A 22,455-nucleotide genomic window follows, 5' to 3' on the forward strand; every position below is an offset into this window, starting at 1 on the left:
AAAGGGGGGAGGGGAAAAAAAATAAAAATAAATTATAACTACAATATCTAAGATGCACAACAGCATATACAAGTTTAACATTCAGTCCAATTCCAAACTTAATTATACATTAATTGAAAACAGGTTGCACATTTTATATCTAGGAATAAAAAGAGATACAGTGTAGGATGACCAGACGTCCCGATACCCGCCGGCAGCACTGTGGTTTTTTTCTTTTTTTTTTTTTTGGCTCAGCCGGGGCAGGACTCGGCTTTTTTTTTTTTTTTTTTTCTTTGCTCTGCCGGCAGGCACCCCTTCCTCCTCACCCCCCCATGTGTCCCGATATTTTCTTCCCCTCATCTGGTCACCCTAATACAGTGGCACTGATATACTAATATACAACTAACTGCTTTTTTATGAACAAAATAAATCATGCATTTTTCACTAATTAAATTTCAACATAAATGCTCTATAATCAGCTAAGGATGACCCTCAGATATGCAAATACATTAGGTTAATTTAGAAAACACATCTGCTGAGAATCTTATTTGAAAAAACATGTATGTTGAATACTAAATCACAAAGCAAATGCTCCAACAAAATCCACTCATTCCAAACTAAACCAGTGCTACATCTAACCTGAGTACTTTATAACGGGTGTTCCTGAGTTTCTTTCATAATGAGGGCCATTCCTTAACAGAGAAAGTCTTAGGAAAACTGCCTCTTGTCTGTGATCAAGTAATAGCCTTGTGATACACATCGATTACATGGAAAAAAGTGTTTAGAAAGGAGAAAAGAACTAAACACTGCATATGATTTCCAGCCACTTGCCTTCTCCTTGCATATGATGCCCAGATATCCAGTCCTCTTGTTTTCCTGCTTCTCTGAACATTGCTGCTCTGTTGGCTGGCAGCACCAGTCTCACTAATAACACTATTTCCTCTACTCCTCTTACGTTGCAATAGCCTCTAAGTAGAGACAGATAAGCTGGGTTCTCCTACTTTCCAGCTCCTTTCAGAGTATCCTAGGCTCTTCTTCACAATAAAGAACGTGAGCACTTGTCACAGTATTTGGACACAAGGAGGAGAGCCAGCCTTTTGTGGTCAACCAGGTCTTCATGCACTACCAATGAGCGTTACAGGGACTATTAGTGGACCACATACCATACTGCTAGTTAATAGAGAATGTGGAGTTAAAAGAACTGCATATTGATACTCAAGACAAACTGATCTTTTGAATTTCAAGCATATTTCAATTTACAAAATCATCTACACAAGTTCCAGGCTCTCACACAAACCAAACTTAAAAAACAAAAACAAATTAGAACTTTTGAATTTGGTCAATCCCCTGGCACCAACCCGCCCCCTCACTCTGCCACAAAAAAACAACCACCCAAAAACCCTGAAACCTAAATCAACTTCCTATTCTTAACCCATCCACTTCCATTCAAATCAGTCCTTTGTAAAAAAGCCAGAATGGGAATATATTGTCATGTGGCTCTGAAACCTGTTCTAAAAGAAAAGGCTGCATGAAGTAGGGAATTTTAACTGCTCTAGACAGAAGCCAAAGTTATGTTTAACTTTTGGAGATGCCTCTTGCATCTGGGTCCAGGATATTGTGGACAAAGAAAAGAGATATTAACAGGTTGAAGTTTCTTCATAAAGCTGGGTAGAACATCTCAGGGTTAAGAATAACTTTTGTATGGCATGCTGAAATTCAGTTAAACCTGGTCAAACATTCTCCATCAAAATGAGTGTGATAGGAAACATCTTTTCAAAAAATCAGAGAGGATCAAAAAAGTACAGGAGATTTGAAAAATATGTTTTTTCAATTAAACCCTGAAAAATTAGAAAAAATTCAGTGAAATAAACGATTTAATTTTTTAATGGGGGTAGTGGGAGGGGAATCATTTCCTCACCAGCTCTAATTATTGTCTTCACTGTATTCAGCAACCTTGCACATATAGATGCAAACAGCTATCAACATTAAGGATTGAGAAGTCAAGCCCACAAGAGTCACAAAATTCCAGAAGTTAAAATCTCTCCCACAACATTAAAACTGTTTCACGTTGCATATCCTGTATATTTGTATCCTGCATACTATACGGATTACTATGGCTTGCATTAGACAAGTAAAGCAGGAGAAGGTATACAAGTGCACCATACCTAGCCCCTGCGCAAATCTATTTGCCTCAGAGGGCTATTACAGGACTTCTACAATTGTGTAATCTTCTCATTTTCTGATTTTTTTCAGGAAAGTGTTCATAGAGAGAATTAAGGAAGGGTGCATAGGACCCCTCATGCCTGCACCCTCCAAAAAAGTGGAGAAGTGTACTTTGTCATAACTCTAGTCTTCCTTTGCTCAGCATATAAATCCTTGTTCAGAGACAGAGAAAACAGTTATATGTCCCAAACATTTCCCAACTCATGAAAGATTTGACTCACCACTCACTGATCCCAACACCATTTGCCAGTGTTTATTACTCATTGACTCAGCCTATCTATAACTGGACTTTCCTTCCTGTTAAGAGGCCATACGAATGCCTTGTTATCTTCTATGTTGTCTTGGGCTCTGAATAGGGGAAGGAAGGCTTTTTGCCTAAGCTGTCTCTAGAAAGAATCCTATGTAGGCCAACCACTTCCAAATGAAGAACCTGGGATTTGGGTACACCAATAAATTAACAGTGCTTCCAGAACCTTAGGAGCAACACACAAGTCTGCAAATAAGTCAAGTGTTTCAAATCTACTTTTTCACCCTGGAGGTAGACGCCCTTCTTAGATTTAAGCAGGAAATCTACTGGTTCCCGAGAGTGAATACAGCATTGAGCATTTATAATTTTAGATTCTACGCCAACAATTTCAGCCTTTAGAGACTGGATAATTTAGAGGGCCTGGCAGAGGAGACTGTGTCCAAGTTATGAAGGTACTAACTTATAAACAAACACTACTGCTAGTTGTGGGAAGCAAGACCTTCAGAGTCAAACAGGTATGATCAAAATGGTGACATTTTCATCCTGGATTCTTCTGGTTATCATCAGTAAGTGTGGAAAAGGGAGATATTTCTACTCTCCTCCTTTCTACTCCACTCATACTGCCTCTTGCCAACCATCTCCCTCTCACTTTGTTCAAAACCCTTTCCTTCTAACTGTACCACCTCCTCACTCTCTACCCAGCATCTGGTCAACTTTTTAAACGCAAAATTGATGGGATCCATCCTTTACACTATCCTCCTGTTCCTTTTTCAAGATGTCAAATCAGCTAGCTAATGACTAGCCTGTGTGACAGTCAGACTGATTTTAAAAATATTTGCCATGATTCAGAACCATTGCATTGCACATGCAATTTACCTAGGTAACAGAGTGAGGTTATTACTGCTCATTTCCAACCCACTTGCCTCTTATAGTGACTCACATTTTATTTCAAATTAAACTAGCTTCTTTGGGGAAGGGACTGTCTTCCCAAGCATTCAAACAGACTAATAACAACATGACCCTGATCATGACTGCGGCAGTTAGACACCACTGCAGAATAAAATAACTGTCCTCTTTTAAACCCTGTATTCTATTCTTAAGACTCCATCCATCCGTCTACCTTAAAATCTCTATTTCTGAACTTGGCCTTCATCCCCACACCCCTCAATCTATCTTCTCCCTCCCTCTTCTTCCCTTCCTGTCTCTTATCAATATACTCTGGGGCTCCTTCCCCTTCTGTATAAGTGTGTTACTAGCATTACTTAACGCTCCTCACCTGCTCCCCATACTATTAAAATCACACCTTTGTTGGAGCTGGATACAAGCTAAAACAAGTGCGTGGGCAGAGAGACTGAAATAGCCATTCAACAAAGGGCTGCTTACTGGAAGACAAGGTTGAAATGGGAAAAGTTACATTGCTGGTTCCAGTAATGTACACGTTCTGCAGACAGAAAACCCTGGCAATCCAGAAGGTTAATCTGGCACCTTTCAGATTTTTTTTAAGGGGGACAAGTTAACAAAACTGTACGTGTTAGCAATTATGAAATTATGTTAGCATACAGGCAATTATGAAAATATATTTTTAGCACTGAATTTTCACACATAGTCAGCACCCATTTAAGCAACTAAATAAATGCTCACCGGCTTCCACTGATCTCAAAAGGAGTTGCGGGATGCTCAGATCTTTAGACAATGAAACAAGTGGCTAGGTTTTCAAATGGGAATGGTTTTAAAAATCTGGCCGTAAAAGTAATTTATGTTTCACCATTTTTTGACTTTTAATATTCCATTCATCTTGGGAAAACTGGTCAGTATCTAGACAGTTTCATTTTGGTTCTCACACAATGCTGTTGTATTCACAGTGCAGCAGGGGAATGTGTTTTTAAAAGCTTTTTATTGGAATTAAAAAGGTATTCCATAAAAAACACTTTTATTCTATTGTGTGTGTTTTTAAAGCAATTAGCTAATGAGTTGTAACATGTGTTTGTACCCAAAACCGCCTTCATGCACCAGTTACATTGCTTTTTAGAATATACTTTTTATATTGTGTAACAGTTCAGTTGCCAATAAAATATTCACATCTGTTTATAACACAAAACATTCATGCATGCAAATTATCCATATGTTGAAGAAATGAACACGTCTCTAAGGATCCAAAAATGAAAATCTTTACAATTTTTATTCCTCCACTTCTGCATTAATTTGACTTTATAACAAGGTAAAACTGCCACTGCTATCAGGGAAGCACACACAGTAACAGGGAAGGTAAAACAGCAATGCAGTATTTTAAGACCAATTACTGTTAGGCTGTGTGGATATGTTTGAAAAAGTGAAGAGACTGAGGGGTAACATTTTAAAAAGCTCCCTTTAGAGCAGAGGTTCCCAAAGTGGGCGATACTGCCCCCTGGGGGGCGCTGGAACGATCCAGGGGGGCAGTAGTAGCCTCAGGTGCAATTGGGGGGCATTGAATAAAAATAAGCATAAAGAAAGAAGAGAATATAAGAAAATTTTGAAAAACCGTTCGTACATGTTTCATCTGTTGTGGAACAGAGTTAAAGTTGTAGTGATTACTTTATTTTCCAAATAAATTCACAAATTATAACCGATCAGGTTATAATTAATAAGCAAGTGTTGGCAGGCGAGCACGTCGCGCATTGTCGGGAAGTCCAGCATGCATCGGCAGGAATATGTGCGTGTAATGACTTGTTTACAATACGATACTATAAATAGGCAACGTATGAAATCTAATTTAGATTGTTTCTGAATTGTGTAAAAAGCAGTTAACAGTAGTGCAATAAGTATTTAAAATTTTTTATTCATAATTCGATACCTTCGATCTTTACGGATTATGGATCACATACAAAGCAAATTGTATTATTGTTGTTTCAATAAAACAGCAATTTACACGTGAGTACTTTTATACATTTTCTTACATATCTACCGTACGTTTCTGTGTCTCTAGTGCTTACTAATAATAAAATTGTAGCAGGCTTGTGTCGGTACAGTACTATTTGAAGTGTACAGTCAATATATTTGTCATATTTTTTATTACAATATTAACGAAAACAGGGGAATGAAATAGAAAAAAACTGTTAACTATTAACATTTATTTATATCTATCGAATCATCTGTGTTAATTGGTAAATAAGGCGTGTGTTAATAAGGAACAATTATTTAAATAAGGGCAAACTAAATTAAAACTATAACTGATTTTTAATTGCATATTGATTATTTTTTAATTAATTATGTCTTGATAAATTTAGTTTGATATTTGACAATTTAATATCAAATACATATATCTAATGCTGAGCAAAGAACAAAACCCAGTTTATTAGTTTCATTAGTATTTTAGTTTGGTTGTCTTTTGCCTTCTTACGCAAAAACCACTGTATACCTGATGTCGTGGGCGATATTCTAATAACATCTTTCTTTACTATATTGTAAGACGTAGGTAGAAATATAGATACATAAAAGAACGCAAATTTGTCACTGCATCTTTCTGTTTGTTCGCTTAAGGAAGGTAGATCTCTAGGGGGGCACTGAGTAATTTTTTTCTGAAAAGGGGGCGGTAGGCCAAATAAGTTTGGGAACCTCTGCTTTAGAGCATAATGGAAAAAAAAAAGTGACTCAGAAGCTGCCACACGGCTGCATGTGAGGATTATGTAACACCTGGATAATCAGCCAATCAGATTCCCAGGCAGGCTGAACCCTTCTAAAGACCTACAATTCTGTTTCTAAAAAATGCTTCTTACTCTGGAATTGACTTTTAAGATTACACTGAGGTAGAAGCCTCTTTATTTAAATTAACTGAAGCCATGACTCACTATGTATATTTCAGTGCACTATTGTTAATGGCATCACAAGGTTACTTCTGTTTGTATTATGGTGTGTCTCATTCACAGTAAGTTCAGAATAGTATTACTCAGCTTTACTTAATAGTATTATTGCCTAAAGCAGACCTGCTCACAATACACACTGGTACGGATAGAATCATTTATCCACTCTTCCTTCGGACAGCATATTATTTTGGAAGGTAGCTTCAATATGTTAATATTCCATTGCAACAGCAATTAAGTCAACACTATATTCATTAGAAGTACAACTAACCTCTCAGGAGCAGAAATGTATTAACTGTTTAGTTCTAATATACCACATTAGTGTTACACTGGGATCAGCCACAGAGGTGCAAGCACCGATCGTCATGTCAACAGCTCCTTCCTTTCCTTTGCAGCTGACCTCTTCATTTCCCTCCCAACCCACGCAGCTTCCTCCTGTTGGAAGCCAGGGGCTTGAAGAGCTGTTACTGCTCATGTCTCTGAATTGTCTGCCTCAGATAGAGCCAAACTCATGGTGGCTCCCTGATCTGGAACACTCCCCCTCCCCCTTCCCTGTGGCTGCTCCTTGTGCTCCAGAATACAAGTTTCAGGCCCTCTCCAGCTCCCAATGGAAGTCTAGCACTAACAATTATGAAGAAAATCTTCCAACTGAGCTGAACGTAAACAGTGACATCTGCCTGAGTCTGCAGACATAGATTTTCAGTGAATGTTAAACACTCAATCCTAGATCTGACAATTTAAATGTCACCCTATTAGCTATTTCACTGCTGAGCAAAGGACACAAGCAAATGGATCATCATGTTATGAAGACCTGCATAATCTACTGTAAGCAGTGCATCTTACAGCGTCACAAATGAGTGGCACTTGGCAGAGTACCACCATTTATCCCTCCCCCCCCCTTCACCCCCAATAGCTGATTACCATTACTCAGGGACCAATCTGAATATATGTCTACCCTTTAATCATGGTATGGCTAAGAGATCAGTTATTCCAGTTATTCACAATAAGGAAGTTACATTTGTAGTCAAGGTTCCAAAGCAGTTCTAAGATTTTTCCTAATTAATGAACACAATCTTAGGACTGAGATCTTGCTCCCACTAAATGCCAGTGACTTGCAGAATCAGGCCCTTAAAGAACCTCTGACATCTCATGGAAAAATTATATATATATGCAAATTTTGCTTATTTCTCATATTCTGTGAATTTCTTTTGCCTTGCATCTTTATTACTAAGGTCATGAGCATAGAAACTGTTTCTTCGGGAATCAGTGGCAACAGTTCATTCCCCACCAGCAAGCATACATCTCTGTCACTGCATTTGCATGCTGCAGAGATCATGAGATCAAATAATCAGAAAACTGTAAAAGAGAAACCAGTTGCATCTGATAAATTGGTAAGATGTTCTTTTCACACATACATCATTCATACTCAAGGGTGAAAAAAGACAAATAAAAACAAATATGCATCAGTTGTCTGACAAGGCTTCTGCTTAGAGAAAACAAATACTCCAGAAGACATCAGCAACTCTTTAAGGACACATTAAAAATAAATTTGGTTTATTAGATATTTATAGACACACAGATTCCAAGACAAGGTAACACCCCACGGTAAATTGTTCCAATGGTTAATTACACTCACTGTTAAAATTGTATGCCTTATTTCCAGTCTGTAATGGTAATACTTGCCTATAAATAAGCCATAAAGATTTAGTACCCCAAACATATTAGCGCCCACAAAGGATTCAGTATTCAGTTATATCAATACCATAATACAATCCTGCCCCCTTGTGGTGCACTGGCAAAAAGACAATATCATGCTGTGATACCTTCCTGTCTAAATATACTTATAAAAATTTCTCTTCTGGATATATAGGACCACATTCCTCATTCATATACTGGCCATTTTATTTCCATATCCAATAGTCCAAGATTGGAAACTCCAGTATGTACAGTAGTTATAGACGCTACTGTTTAGAAAAAAAACCATCTTCCACTTCCAATTTACAATTTCATCTAGTTCAGCCAAATGTGAGAAGAACATTGTATTTACAATCTAGTACTCCCCTCGCCTGTGAGAACCCAGACCAGGGGTAGGCAAACTATGGCACGCATGCCGAAGGCGGCACGCGAGCTGATTTTCAGTGGCACTCACATTGCCCGGGTCCTGGCCACAGGTCCGGGGGGGCTCTGCATTTTAATTTAATTTTAAATTAAGCTTCTTAAACATTTTAAAAACCTTATTTACTTTACATACAACAACAGTGGTGAGAAGCGGCGCGGGCGAGCGATGTGCTGGCCGCGGCTTCTCGCCGCCCCCATTGGCCCGGGACGGCAAACTGCGGCCAGTGGGGGCCGCGATCGGCCGAACCTGCCGCGTCAGCAGGTAAATAAAACTGGCCCGGCCCGCCAGGGTGCTTACCCTGGCGAGCCGCGTGCCCAACGTTGCTGACCCGTTATAGACTTATAGAAAGAGACCTACTAAAAACATTAAAATATATTACTGGCACGCGAAACCTTAAATTAGAGTGAATAAATGAAGACGGCACACCACTTCTGAAAGGTTGCCGACCCCTGACCTAGACAATAACTTACACGTGTTACGCTAAACTGTTCTTACCTTTATTGGGTTAAACCCAATTGCAAACACTGGCCACTAGGTAGCACTACTGGATAAGTTTAAACAGAGACAAGCCATGGAAAACAACTGCATTATTACAATTCAGTTTAGGTTTGAGGATTTAAAAACATTTCTTAACCCTCAAAATCATTGCATTCTGACAATGTACAGCTGGAACATCTCTCTAATCCCAAACTTCACACAGTCCCCTCTGGTCCTTCAAATACCTTTTTTTCCCATTGTCTCTTCAACCACCACCTATTGTCTCAATTAATTTCTTCTACATTAAAAATAAAGAACCATATAAAAAAGTACCATCATATGCAAGCAAACAACATAAAATTAAGACAATCTCTTCCGCTTGCCTGATGTCATCTCTTCAGCATACTGAAGTGTCGGATTATGAACTCCTTGCAAAATGTGTTGTACCTTCACTCTTTTAGGGGCCAATAATGCCTGGCCCTTATGCAGGTAAGCAGAAAAGGGAAGGTCACAAAATAAACCTCTTCTCCTCTTTGCAAGTGCCACATAAGGGCCATGCAGATTCACGCAATCATTTGGCCAGCCACTTGCATGCTTGCAAATGCAATTAGTAAAAAAATACATTCTTGCAATAAAAAGTGTTGCCAGGTCCCCTTGAAACACAATTGATGGCACTCTGGAGGAAAAACTGCAACTCACTGGTCCTTTTGACGTGTCTGTTACTAGCAAAGCAGTCTTGATTGTCTACAAGGCCTCCAGCATTGAACTATGCATTTCCTTTCCCCTACTCTTCCCTCACCATATTTATTCCAAATTGCAGAGTAAACAAAACAAAAAACTTCCCAAAGTAGTATCGCCCCAACCAAAAAAACTCTAAGAACAAGAGGATAAAAGTGGGTTGTACAGAAAAAGCACAAACCGTCAGTAGTCTCTCTTCAATAATCAGTTTGAGACAGTTGGTAACTCCCAGTCAGGATGCAATAATGTTCCCATAAAAAGGAGATTATCTTTGGAGAATAGTTAGCAATATATCCCTGTGTATTAGCTCTAAAAAAAACCTGGTTTTGAGCCAGAATTGTCTTGTTCTCTCTCCCCGAATAAACAACATATGAAACCTGTGTATGCACAGTACAGATCTGATTCAATTCCCACCCTTGGGATAAGCAGAAGCAGCAATTACTGCTTTACTTGCCCAAAGTCTGCTTTGAGAATATGCTTTTGTTTTTGAATGGAGGCAGAAAGAGACAGTGATGTGTAACAGACTCAGAACACACGACTTCTTTCTGAATAGAATTAATCTCTCAAACTCATCAAGTAAGAGAGAGCATCAATTAACAGGATAAGTCAAACTCTAAACAAAATCAAGTTGAAAAAAAAAAAAAAAAAGCAAGGTACCAAAAGGCAATTGGAGTAACTTATTGGAATAAGAGGAAAGTGTCAACAATCAATGAAAAAAGAACCCACATGTAAGCTAGACAGGTGTATCTCAGCACAATAAAAGTTTGCATTTTCTCTTCAAAATAGTTAAATGGCAAAAGGACTATGTATCAAAATCATTCTCCTCTCCATCCGAAAGCCAATCTCACTTTTCTTATTTCCATGTACTGAGTAGGCTCTCACATTAATTTAATCACCTACAATGGCTGATTAAGTTCACCTTTTCCAAGATTCAATCCCCAGGAGGCCATTAACTCATTCTAGAGCAAACATGATCATACATATCCATGATTTTGCAGTTTCCTCTAAAGTGTTTACTGGTTGACTAGATCTTCCTATTCTTTTCTGTCAGGTCTCACAAGGCACCACAAATAGTAAGTATGAACCTTTAACCTGTTAGTCTATTTAAAACAACAGGATCTCTCTCCCACTGGATTATCCCAATGAGTAATTACAATTATCTTTAAATAAGTTATTAAGGGAGTCAAATGCTTTGGATTTGAATCCCAAACAATGGCTGCTTGCATGACTAGGAATGCTTCAATATAGAGGGACGGAATGATTCACTGGAGAGTATGGGTACAAAACTGATTGACAGTGCAGTGTGTCTAAAGAGCCATATTTTGTTAAATGGAAGTTTAATACATTTAGCAGTTTATAATTATCTCTCTATACAAGTCATTCAGTTAGTATTTAAAAACCAGTTTTCATTATTTTTATTTTGTTTTTAAAATGTCCAATATTTGTGAAGAAATTACATTAGAAGTATGAAAATATAATAGCTTTCACTAATGTTTTAAAAAAAGTTTTCACTTTTCCTGTTGGTTAGTTTTTCTTCCCCTTCTCACATGGCAAACACTGACTGTTTTCCCTGCCCTACTCAGCAGGTCCCCGTCCTCCCCACTAAGCACCAGTCAACTTGGCAAAGAATTATTCCTTGCTTGCCAAAAGCATCACTAATATAAAAGTGGTGCCAGCATACTTTTGTTAGTAAATTTGTGCTCCTTCTGAAAAGGCAGAACAAACGTATTGCCAGGTCAAGCATTAATGGAAACTACTATTTTGCTCAGTCTAGCAGTATAAAAGTTTACAAGACAAGAACCAGTTACACCACAAATAAGCAGTAAAAAGGAAGGCTGCTCACCTCTAACTTAATTTCTCCAACTACATTGCCGCTGCAGACTCAATATCCTTGGAAGACCACACCTCACAAATCCCCAAGGAGTGGGGACACAGCAGAAGCAATCTCAGAAGGAGAATTAGCACCTCAGAGATGCCTGCTGGAAAAACTATTAACTTAGTCCTGGAACGTGACATCTTGATGAAAACTGATGTCATCTGTGACATTAGGGACTCAATGGGCAAGACAGTAAACCATTCTACAAATCTTATTTAATAATGGTTTAACCATCATAAAATGTAAAACTAGAGTTTGAATCTTTTGTAATTCCCATCTATAGATTTTTTTTTCTATTAGCTTATTTAATACAGCACATTTGCTGAGAGTTTCCTGAGCTGTATGGTTTTACAAATCAAAAGAAAATTGTATTTGATTACTTCAGCAAGTGGCCTTAACTTCCCTGGTTACTTCCACAAGAGTAGTCAAGTGCTTGTTAATTTCTAGTCATTTAGAAAATCCAAGGGAACTAGTCTGATAATGAACCTCGATTAGAGGATGTGGAATAGTACGCGCTCCTGAAGGGAAGCAATATTAAAGCACAGATGTTTTTCTATCATTTTCAGGTTAATAGGGAAATAAAACAGGTCAACCAAGGTTTGAAAGACTGCCTGACTAGATTAGAAGCCTTTGAAATAATGTACAACATGGCTACCAAGCAGTCGGGTGCACAATCATCCGCATCTCCAATGGAACGGTTGCATGGAAAGAGTAGGTAGATGAAGAGAGATTGATGTTCACAAAAAGCTAGATATGATAAACTACGTACAACACAGATCAGTAGAAAGTCTACATGCCACAATTTTAAACCAGCTGGATAGGAGTACACAGATAAATGATGTAATGTTTATTTGAAATCTGCAGTCCGGATTTATAAAGAAGGGAAAAATCTTTGTTTAGTGACTCATTGCAAACTATGGAACAGCTAGTATATCCTTATGCGTTACTATACTAATGTGACTGTTTGGAATACAACCGTGGTTGTTTGTTAGATCATCCTGGAATACAAAAGCATATTCATCTTCCACACATACATTATATAAACGCTTCTATCAACATCAGGCATTAGCAATTGCATGGTACAGCTTTAAACTGCAATCTCTATGTGACCAGTTTTCAAAAGTTTGTAGAGTCCCTTCCAACTTAAATAATCCCAATAAAATAGCACTTGGATCTACAGATGGTTCATCAAAGTAAAACTTATACAGACACAAGTCAGAGCTATTTCATCATCAAATAGAATGTATTATAATTATTGTTCAAAATAATATATTCTAAACTACAACTATTACTACTAAAGATAGGCATATCAGTTCATGGCAGTAACATCCAAACATTGTATTTCTCCAAATAACGTTTGAAACTTTTTGAATTAGTTCAAAGTTTATAAAGCTTTAAGAAAGAAGAAAATCAAACACGGAACCCAGGAAGGAAAAAATATCATTTATTATAATTTCTCACTAATATCCTGTCTGCAGTACAAAACTGACCATGTAGATGGGGCTTTGTTTCGTGGTTGTCCCAGCCAGTTACAACACATTCCATCTTGCCGTATAAATTGAACTAAATCCCATCCCCAAATCACTCTAAAGACAGTCTTCTCTGAATACTGTTCTAGGCTACAGCATAATTTGAGGATACAACTACAACATAATTCAATCCCGTCTATACTATAAGTTTAAACAATGGTTGGAGACAACTGCATTTTCACTGGACCTGCTGTAACTGGATTTTAGAGTGTTGACAAGATATGAAAACATTTGCTCAAACTGGAAGAATCTCATCTACTTTACACGGGAACTAAGTGATTCAGAATATTCTTTAAACATTCCTAGAACGCTGCAAATAAGTTTTCAATATTGTTCTCCTGATCCTTGAAGGCCAAACCTAGTCACCCTATAAACCATTTAAAAAAATTAATGTTCTGTACTAAGTTTGTGTAACAGATGGCTTTAGATATTAACAAGAATATTGTTCAAATTCAAATTAGGACCAAAATGTTCCAAGCAAAAATCTGCTTTCCCCCCCCCCCATTAACAGAAAAATGTATATCTAGAGGTTCTCCATCTTGGTGTTCTGACCATTACATTTTTTATATAGTTTAGTGTCTCAAACTCAAGACTGTTTCTTTGAAATTACTGGATGACATTTAATTCAAAATGCTCAGTTTATGGCTACTTAAAAACAGTTAGTAACAAAATTAATTATAGAGGGATATATTTAAAGGAAAAATTAAGTTTAAAGAATGAATGAGTAAACAAATCAAACAGAGAAGAATTAACATTTAGAAAAATATCCAGGGGGGGAAAAAAAGACCTGAACATCAGAGGAGGAAACCTAATAGAATATTACACAATGTTTAAAAGAAGGGCATAAATTATTCAGTCTAAGATGGTCTGCAAATCAGCAATAATGTCCTGAAATTAAGGAAGGAAATGTTTATTGCAGGTTGTTAAGAAGTATTTATAATAGAACCAACTGGGCAGAGAATATGAATATTAAGTTCAGCAGAGGTACCCCACAGTTGAAATGCCAGAACAAGTTGGGGGGGAGGGATAGCTCAGTGGTTTGAGCATTGGCCTGCTAAACCCAGGGTTGTGAGTTCAATCCTTGAGGGGGCCACTTGGGGATCTGGGGCAAAATCAGTACTTGGTCCTGCTAGTGAAGGCAGTGGGCTGGACTCGATGACCTTTCAAGGTCCCTTCCAGTTCTAGGAGATGGGATATCTCCATTAATTTAATTTAAATTTAATTTAAGTTACTGGGAATGATTCAGACTGGATTACCCAAAGGGACTTTTCTAGTCTATGATTTATGGGCCACACTGCAGTTATTTATCATGAACCTGCTACAAAGTTTGTTAACTGTAGTATGCAGACCAAGAGAACAGTTATTCTCCATAATCTTTCGTTAATATTGTTTTCCAGATTTTGAACCATCAGAATTTTGATTAGGTAGAGGTCACATTTGAATGCAAAAAATACCATATTTTTGCAGCCCTTACTCATAGGAATTGTCAAAAGAGATCAGACCAAGGTCCATCTAGTCCACCAGTACCACGCCTCTGACAGTGGCCAAAAGCAGATGTTTCATAGAAAGATGCAAGAACTCCGCACTAGACAGATGTGGGACAGTTGGTTAGTGACTGGGTTAAGCCCTGAAGAATGAAGTTTAATATCCCTGTCAACATTTTTGTGGTCATTAACAGCAACTCTGGATATTTTTGATAGCAACACAAATATCCAACCTCTTTTTGAATTTTGTAAATTCTTGGCCTCAACAACTTCCTTTGGCAACAAGTTCCATAGTGTAATAATCACACTGTGAAAATGTTTCCTCTTATGAGCTTTGAATTTGCCATTTTTTAAATTGTATTGAATAGTTCCTTGTTCTTATGCCACGAGACAGGAAGAACAGAAGTTCCTGATCTGTCTTTTAAGTTATGGAAACAAAAAAATTGTGATATTTTAATCTTTTTCTAATGCCAAAGAATTGTACTCAACACTGAACTCTGATACCTAGGGCCCAACGCAAATATAAACTTTATATCTGCATCCTATCTGTGATCTGCAAACATGGTCCACAGGTATAAAGTGGATATCCGTAGATTTGCAGACACCTACTGGATAGTGGGATTAGGGAACATTAGAATGTTTATGATAAAACAGATGCTTGCTAAAATTATGAACAACTCAAAGATAAGAAGTCATCTGAAAATGGCAGCTATAAACTCAGATTCTAAACCACCACACACATTCCGCTCATGGTCAAACAATTGTTCTCAACGTTTTTTGTATCTGGGCCCCAAAAGCACATATAGGCATCCCAAACAATTCTCACAATCCTGGCTGCCACAGCGTCCTGGGAGACGGGGTTACAGCAAAGAACCTTGGTTGTTCTGACACAGAAGAAACCAAGTGAAAGAAGCTGGCTGGCGTGTGGGGGGAGGGTGTCTGGACATGAGGCTTCTGCACCACCAACAAAAATAAGAAGAATCTTACTATTGTTAAAAGTAGAAGAGAAGACTCAATCTTGGTGTGGCAAAGGGAAGTTTCATATATTTATTCCTTTGAATCTTATACCATTTAAGAGAAGCTTTACTTGAATCCATTCTTCTCAGGTAATAGCCATTCAGAATCAACTTTTCCCCCCAAAAGACTGATGAGCTACATAAAGAGCTTTCCCATTATGTTTGTCCATTTTAAGGACAAGTCTGTTTCATAATTTTAATTTCTGCCATTGTCCCTGATGGCACCTATATGTCTTTCTAAATCATTAGTTAAGCTTTATACAGCATGCAATCATCATTAAAATCACTCACCAATCACTCATCTATCTCCTTGATCAAAATATTAGTTTCATAAGTTTAGCAGTATTTCATTCTCTCTTGTATACTGTCTGTAACATGTATTAATTCTTTAACTATCTTAAATCATCTGGATATTAGAAAATATCCACCCATCATCTTTATTAAAAATATAAATTGAAAACTTTACAGAAGATCCTAGATAAAAATTGTAACAAACAAGCACTCACAGTTTACTGTCCTAGTTTCAACAATAGAGAGGAAAATCCCTCTGGGGCAAGATAGTTAAGTGCACAAATTTTGGAGGAATGGGTTTAAACATTTATAATTGTCACATCCAAATCTTATTCTACTTTTACAAACAAGGCTTTAACTAATATTTTAGTTAGCTTTGGCTTAAAACAGTTCGAAGAAGCATCGTGATTTGACCAGACTCTGACATGGATGTGCTGTGTGACCATGGCAAATCACCTCTCTGTACCTCTGTTTCCCTTCCTACTCTGTGTCTGTCTTGTCTATTTAGGATGTAAACTTCTGGACAGAGACTGACTTGCTAAGTGTATGTACGGTGGCCGCCACTTCCCACAGCTCTCATTGGCTGAGAATAGTGAACCGTGGCCACTGGGAGCTGCGGGCGGTTGTGCAAATGTAAACAAACTTTCTGGCAGCCCGCCAATGGATTACCCTGGCGGGCCGCATATGGTTGCCCACCACTGCTCTAGGTGCTACCATGAAAAAAATACTAATGATGAGAATTCTATAAGTCATATCTATAATAAGATCAATCTATAACTGTAGCGGGGTGGACACCCGCTCCTGCCCTGAGGGGTTGGAAAAGCCCTGCAGACGGCTGGGGCTGGGCAAGGTAAAACCCTGGCTGATTGGGGGAAGTGGCTGCAGCTGGGCCATACCCTAATCAGAGCCCAGATGGCCGGTATAAAGAGGCTCGGAGCCAGGAGCTCAAGAGTCTCTCTCTCTCCCTTCAAAGAGAGAAGGGCCTGGCTGCAGGGAGCTAGACAGGGTACCTGTAGTGGAGCAGGGCTGGGGAAAGACTGAGGAGCTGGGGAGCTCCAGCCTGGATAGCCCCAGACTGCGGCCTGGTAATAGGCCATGGGCTACTGGGGGTTGCAGAGGGCAGCCCAGGACTAGGCCAAGGCAGCAGGTCCAAACCCAACCTTGCCGATGATGAGTGGCCTATACTGCAGTCGGCCCCAGAGAGTGGGGGCTAGTTGGTGACTGGCAGTGGCCTTATCCTGAGGTGAGGTGGGGTTAGTGGGTGGGGGTTCCCCTGGGAGGGGAGACCTCGCATGTGTGGGTATTGCCAGGGGGCAGCACTCAGAGTAAGGGGCACTGGGGTCCTGGGAGGGACACGGGGCCAGTGTAGAGAGCAAGGCAGATCACTGGCCTGCAGAGGGCGCTCCGGAGACTAGGTCGAGCTAATTCCCTGAGAGACCAGCAGGAGGTGCCGCAGGGATGAGTCTGGACCTTCTACAATAACCAAAACACAGAAAACAAACAGAATTGATTACCTAAGAAGGAACCACTTAAGCTTCATTTATCCATTTTGTTATTTGGGAACCTAATGCTAAAAAAAGGTGCATGCTCACTTACAGTCCACTTACAGAAAGTAAAGCCCAAATGTAATTTAAAAGTGTAAGTCTTCTCTATAGTACAAAAGTTCATCCGATTAATTAAATTAACTAAATCAAGTTTTTAAACTACTGCAAACGCCTAATATAGACATACTTAGATTGATTAAATCATTGCTTATATCAATTTAGCTAGCACTGAAAAGTTACAGATTTTATCTAAACTGAGGTAAGTAAACAAGGGCTCAACTGGTTTAAGTGTGTCCACATTAGTAATTTGCACTGGTTTAAGACCACCCATTTTCAAACTGATTTAGTCAAACTGGCACATTTTCTAGTACATAAGAACAAAAGAGTGGCTACACTGGGTCAGACCAATGGTCCATCTAGCCCAGTAGCCTATCTTTCAACAGGGTCCAATGCCCAGGTGCTTCCGCGGAAATGAACAGAATAGGCAATCCTCAAGTGATCCATCCCCTCTCGCCCATTCTCAGCTTCTGGCAAACAGAGGCTAGGGACACCCAGGACCTATCTTCCATGAATTTATTTAGTTCTTTTTTTGAATCCGGTTATAGGCTTGGCCTTCACAACACCCCTGGCAACAGGTTCCACAAACTGATTGTGCGTTGTGTTAAGAAATACTTCCTTCTGTTTGTTTTAAACCTGCTGCCTATTAATTTCATTGGGTGACCCCTAGTTCTTGTGTTATGAGAAGGAGTAAATAACACTTCCTTATTCATTTTCTCCACACCAGTCATGTTTTCACAGACCTCAATCATATCCCCCCCTTAGTCATCTTTTTCCAAGCTGAAATGTCCCAGTCTTTTTAATCTCTCCTCATATGAAAGCTGTTCCATATCCCTAATAATTTCTGTTGCCCTTCTTTGTATCTTTTTCAATTCTAATATATCTTCTTTGAGATGGGGTGACCAGAACTGCATGCACTATTCAAGGTGTGGGAGTATCATGGATTTATACAGTGGCATTATATTTTCCGTCTTCTCATCAGGGATCCTGATTTTCCGCTCCCAAATAAAAATCCACGTTTTTCCATAATGAAAATGAAATGCTGAATTTTAGTTTCCCTAGCTACCGAATACATGGGTATCAGTTGAACACAATGTTTTATTGCTATACAGGAAAACTCCATTTATCTGAGCCTCCACTATCCGGCTCTCCGTGTTAACCGAACCACTAGCTGCTGGAGCCCTGGCTACCCACTGCTAACTACCGCCTGTGCCCTGCCATTGTCAGAGCCAGATAATGGAGGATCAGATAAAACACGGTTCCACTGTACGTAGATTTAAAGCGCATTCAAAAATCAACCACAAGAGGGGGAGGTTGCACATACTGAATAAGAGACACTGGTACTTTTAGTAAAATTAGTTGTTAGTTAATATAGGTTTTTATTTTTTCACAAAATATAAACTAAAGAGTCTCTGTAAAAACACAAATTCTGTGTTTTCTTGCGAAAAACAGATTTCTAGGTTTCCTGATTATTATCTATCCCTTTCCTAATGGTTCCTAACATTGTTAGCTTTTTTGATTACCAATGCATATTGAGTGGATGTTTTCAGAGAATTATCCACGACTCCAAGATCAGCTAATTTAGACCCCATCATTTTATATGTATAGTTGGGATTATGTTTGCCACGTGCATTACTTTGCATTTATCAACATTGAATTTCATCTGTCATTTTGTTGCCTATTTACCCAGTTTTGTGAGATCCCTTTGTAACTCTGCTTTGGACTTAACTATCTGGAGTAATTTTGTATTGTCTGCAAGTTTTGCCACCTTACTGTTTACCTTTTTACTGATTATTTATGAATATGCTGAACAGCACTGGTCCCAGTACAAATCCTTGGAGGCATAGGCACAGACTCCGTGGATGCTCCAGGGCTGTAGCACCCATGGAAAAAAAAATATATATAGTGGTTTCTAGGCACCCACTGACAGATGTGCGGATCTACTCCTCCCCCACCCCCAGCGCCTCCCACTCACTAGCAGACCCCACCGATCAGCTCCTCCTCCTCCTTCCTCCCAGCACCTCCCACATGCCGTGATCAGTTGTTCAGTGGCATGCAGGAGGTGCTAGGTGGGAGCGCAATGAACAGAGGCAGGAAGAGGTGGGGGAGGGAGCAGAACAAGGGCAGGAAGAGGCAGGGTGGGGGTGGAGCAGGGGCGGGAAGAAGTGGGGGCTTAATGGGGTGGAGCAGGGCCTGGAGCGGAGCAAGGGTCCAGCACCCCCAGGGAAATCACAAAATTGGCGCCTGAAAACTGACAATTTATTCCTATCCTTTGTTTTCTATCTTTTAATCAGTTACTGATCCATGAGAGAACCTTCCCTCTTATCCCATGATTCCCTACTTTGCTTAACAGCCTTTGGTGAAGCACCTATATCGACTGGATCGCCCTTGTCCACATGGCTTGTTGATACCCTCAAAGAATTCTAATAGAAATTGGTGAGGCATGACTGTCTTTTACAAAAGCCATGTTGACTCTTTCCCAACAAATCATGTTCATACATTTGTCTTTTAATTCTGTTCTTTACTATAGTTTCAATCAGTTTGACTGGTATTAAAGTCAGGCTTATAGGCCTGTAGTTGCCACGATTGACTCTGGAGTGTTTTCTAAAAATTGGTGTCACATTAGCTATCCTCAGTCATCTGGTGCAGAAGCGGATTTAAGTGAGGATACATACCACAATTAGTAGCTCTCCAATTTCATATTTGAGTTCCTTCAGAACTCTTGGATGAATCCCATCTGGCCCCGGTGACTTATATCTGTTGAGTTTATCAGTTTGTTCATAACCCTCCTCTATTTACACACCTCACCTGAGACAATTTCTCAGATTTGTCACCTAAAAAGAATGGCTCAGGTATGGGAACCTCCTTCTCATCATCTGCAGTGAAGAGGGATGCAAAGAATTCATTTAGCTTCTCTGCAACGGCCTTGTCCTCGAGTGCTCCTTTAGCACCTTGACTATTCAGTGGCCTCACTCATTGTTTGGCAGGCTTCCTGCTTCTGATGTATTTAAAAAAATTTTTTGCTGTTAGTTTTTGAGTCTTGGGCTAATTGCTCTTAATTCTTTTTTGGCCTGCCTAATTTTACTTTTATACTTGACTTGCCAGAGTTTATGCTCCTTTCTATTTTCCTCAGTAGGATTGATCTTCCAATTTTTAAAGGATGCCTTTTTATCTCTAACCACTTCTTTTACTTTGTTGTTTAGCCATGGTGGCACTATTTTGGTCCTCTTACTACATTTTATTTAATTTGGGGTGTACATTTAATTTGAGACTCTATTCTGGTGTTTCTAAAAAGTTTCCATACAGCTTGTAGGCATTTCACTTTTGGGACTGTACCTTTTAATTTCTGTTCAACTAGCTCCCCCATTTTTGTATAGTTCCCTTTTCTGACATTAAGTGCTATTGTGGTGAGCTTCTTGGGTATCTCCACACACACACACACACACACACACACGGATGTTAAATTTAATTATTATCGTCGCTATTACTGCGTGATTCAGCTTCTATTCACCTCTGGGACCAGATCCTGTGCTCCACTTAGGAGTAAATCAATAATTGCTTCTTCCTTTGTGGGTTCCAGGATTGGCTGCTCCAAGAAGCAGTTATTAATTGTGTCTAGAAAGTATGGTACAGATAAGTTGTCTTATAAACTCGTGTGCATGAATTTTTAGGTTCTAAACTGCTCAAATACATTTGAAATATCCTTTTTACCCAGTGGCAGTTTAATTTATTTTCCAAGACTCTCACTAAGGAAGCGCATAAGTTCTCATTGTTTCAAGCTCATCTGGAAACAACAAATTTCACAGCTCATTTTATAGTTCAACAATGACACTAGAGGAGCTGTATTTACAATGAAGTATTATTGCTTGACATTAAGATGGAAAGTATGAGGCTCTTACATCACCTCATCACAAAAATCACACTGTCTGAAATCAAATGATTTTTTCCAGTTTTAAAGATAAAGCATTTGCAGAGAGACATTAACCAGGAAAAATATTTCCATTTGAACACAAAATGAAAGCCATTATTTCCATACTATCTAATGTGAAAGAGTTAAACGTTTAAAGTTTTTGAAGTCATGTTTGCTTCAATAAAGGGTCTGCTTTAAAAAACATGTCTGCACACAAAAGTTGAAGGAGTTGACCACTGATTCTTTCAGTCATATTTTTAATCAAATTGAATCCCTAACTAGGAACTATTTATCACAGATTATTGTTAGGGATGTTCTTAACTAAAAGAGAGATCAGTATCTCTATTCACTGACTTGAAATATTGAAAGTATACGGTTTTAAAATCAGATTTAAAAATTCTGTTCTTATTGAGATTCTGCCTCACACACAATTATTCAATTAACTAGTCTCAGATATACATTCTGTAATATTTATCAATATTTTACCGTATAATGGAAAATGGATAAAAACATAACTAATCATTGGGATTTTCCTTTAACAATTTTTTGATTAATTTCTTATGAGGTTGAAAAGGCAAAACCACAAAACATACACAGACAAGTAATGCTGTAACATAAAAATCACACCTAAAAATTAAGCTATCCATACCTGAAATTTAGAGGACAACTCATTTTTTAAGATAATATCCCATATTCAAGTTATATCTGACAGCTCATATGACAAGAGGATGCATTACTGACTAGCCAATATAAATCAGAGATTATCATGAACACCTCTCACTGAAGACAATGGAAGGGCTTCATGGGGAGGTGGATCAGGCCCCATCCGAATAGGAAACATCTTTGCTTCAAGTCCTTAAGAACAAGGATTTAAGAAATACAGGTTAGGCTACCTATACTTACTTTTTGCAGTGAGTTTAAACAAAATTTGGTGAATACCAAATTCATCATTTGGAAATATTAACACCTTTGTCTCAAAATCAGTACAAAATAGGTGTTTGGATCTACTAATTTAGTTAAAATATTTCTAGGCAACAGAGAAAGGGAAAAAATTGTTAGCTTTGGAAGGTGTATATGTTAATAAGTAAAGGGGCAATTATTTTTGTGCAACTGTGAATACAAAGTATTT

At 38.6% G+C, this 22,455-nt stretch overlaps 1 protein-coding gene across 2 annotated transcripts in view; it reads right to left on the reverse strand.

Moving 5' to 3' along the window:
* Nucleotides 1-22,455, reverse strand: part of TSC22D1 (TSC22 domain family member 1) — a 137,612-nt gene that overhangs the window by 48,832 nt on the left and 66,325 nt on the right. The window lies entirely within an intron of this gene.

The sequence above is a fragment of the Malaclemys terrapin genome, chromosome 1 (assembly GCF_027887155.1).
Source record: "Malaclemys terrapin pileata isolate rMalTer1 chromosome 1, rMalTer1.hap1, whole genome shotgun sequence".
Classification (NCBI taxonomy): domain Eukaryota; kingdom Metazoa; phylum Chordata; order Testudines; family Emydidae; genus Malaclemys; species Malaclemys terrapin.